The sequence below is a fragment of the Sinocyclocheilus grahami genome, unplaced genomic scaffold (assembly GCF_001515645.1).
Source record: "Sinocyclocheilus grahami isolate Dianchi unplaced genomic scaffold, SAMN03320097.WGS_v1.1 scaffold725.1, whole genome shotgun sequence".
NCBI classification, from domain to species: Eukaryota; Metazoa; Chordata; class Actinopteri; order Cypriniformes; family Cyprinidae; genus Sinocyclocheilus; species Sinocyclocheilus grahami.
Genome location: NW_015505904.1, coordinates 439207 through 441373, shown reverse-complemented (window position 1 = coordinate 441373; position 2167 = coordinate 439207). Strand labels below are relative to the sequence as shown.

Genomic DNA, 2167 nt, shown 5'->3' with positions numbered 1-2167 from the left:
AAAAAAGCAATGTCCCCTCAGAGTCAGGCTAGCCCACATTAGCAGTGATAAATGCAACCAAACGCCTCCTGTAGTAGAGTTTCACAGCGCTGTGAAGGAATTTCGGCAAAACATTTTTAGCAAAACATCCCCAGACCATCACACAACCATTACTTGTTAATAATCTGCGGACCCAAAAGAAAAACGGAGAAAAACAACAGTTTGTTGAAAAGTTGGACCAATGAGCACAGAAGGCAGATCCCCAGTCATGGGGCAGAATAAAAGCTGAAAGCTGGGTGGAGTGGAAATGAATGGGAGTCTAAAACAACCAAGGGTTGAGAGCCAGGACAACAGTCCATTAAGACAACCACTCCAAATGACTAGGCAAGTGTCGCATTGAGAGAACTGCAGGACGTCATAAGCAGGTTGAGCAGACCAAAAACGGGGCAGAGATGGAAAGCGAGAATGAGCAGCAAGACTGGGCGATGGTGATGGGGCAATTGTTGCATGCCTCCCTAGTCTAAGGTCAGGGAGGTGGTAACAAGGAAATTCATGAATGGAAAAAAAGAAAAACCCAGGAGCTCTTCTTTCTTGTCCCAGCACTCCACAAAAATCACACATATTTTTGTAACACACGAGAAGATGATTTATTTGGCAAGTTCAAGAAGAGTACAAAGACACTAGACATAAAGCACAACTCAAACTTGACTTGAACTTGTCTGGACTTGACTAGACTCAGACATGAACCTAGAGATAAAATGCACAGCACAAAACAGAATCCCAGACGATAAGACAACACAAAATCAAAGTGCTCAAAGAAAAGTGCCCATCAGGTCTGCCTCGGATTCAATCTGTTGGCAGACCTAATGTATTTGAGGTTTCTGTGATCAGACCACAAATGGGATCACAGAGCCCTCCATCCAGTGGGATCCACTCACCCATAGCCATCTGGACCACTCCCTGGGTTACAGGTGGTGGGAGAAGCAGGCGCATTGGTGCACCTTACCATCCTCCAGAGACGTCTAGAAAACAATTGACCCAACTCCCACATCCGACACATCCACCTCCACAATGACCTGCCTTCAAGGGTTAGTCATCCTCAAGACAGGAGCCAAAGTAAAGCAGGCCTTAAGGGTCTCAAAGGCATATACTAGGCAGAAGAAGACCACTGGAAGGAAGCAACCTGGCTGTAATTTCTAATAAAGCAACGATAAAAGTTAAAGCAAATAAACTGTTGCAAAGTTTATAAAGAAGCAACGCCTCCGTAGAGTCAATAACTGGCTACCCCCATTAGCAGTAATAACTGCAACCAAACGCCTCCTGTAGGAGAGTTTCACACAGCTGTGAAGGAATTTCAGCAAAACATTTTTAACAAAACATCCCCAGACCATCACACAACTACCACTTGTTAAAAATAATCTGTGGACCCACAAGAAAAATGGAGAAAAACAACCGTTTACTGAAAATGAGCAGAAGGCAGATCCCCAGTTGTAGGGACAGAGCCAAAGCTGGATGTTGGGTGAGGTGGAGAGAAACTCACCTAAGCATGGTCCATGCTGATACTCTCCACTGAAATGATGGTCTTCACGAGCGGTACTGACTAGGTGCTGAGGGAACACTTCTCACACTTTGCACTCCCTGATCCGGACAAGATAGTAAGCATTGCAGAGGTGCAGTTTCATGAATTACCTTGCCCACTGCAAGATCTTGAAGGTAGATGACATAATAGGTATGTTTTTAACTATTTGGGGAATGGGGAGTCCAACAAATAAAACACCCGTTTTTTATTAGGCTCACCGAAGCAGTGACCTGCACATGCAGAAGTTGTGGGGCAGAAATTGAAGCAGAAGCCCCCTTTCCTTAGCCCATGAAGCATCAATAAATTTCCCCTCCCAGCCCGAATCGGCTAACTGGAGAAATCACCACCCACTTCGAGAATTAACTGATTCAAATGATCTTGTTTGTATGAGTCTCCAGTAAACAACTCCCTGATTCAAATGATCCGGTCAGAGCGAGTCTCCGGTTAACCATCTCAACGGGTATGGTTTTAGGTAAAAACAAAACATAGCATTAAAATAACGCCCATGCATGCAGTTTCAAATACATTTCAAATTAATATTTTTGCATAGCTGTTACGGGGCGAACGAGACGTGCGGATCCATGTGCAAGGCTTTATTTACAAAGGCGT

General features: G+C 44.5%; 1 protein-coding gene across 1 annotated transcript in view; it reads left to right on the top strand.

Annotated features, from left to right (window-relative positions):
- LOC107560404 (ankyrin repeat domain-containing protein 55-like) overlaps positions 1 to 2167 on the top strand; it is a 7634-nt gene that overhangs the window by 1555 nt on the left and 3912 nt on the right. The window lies entirely within an intron of this gene.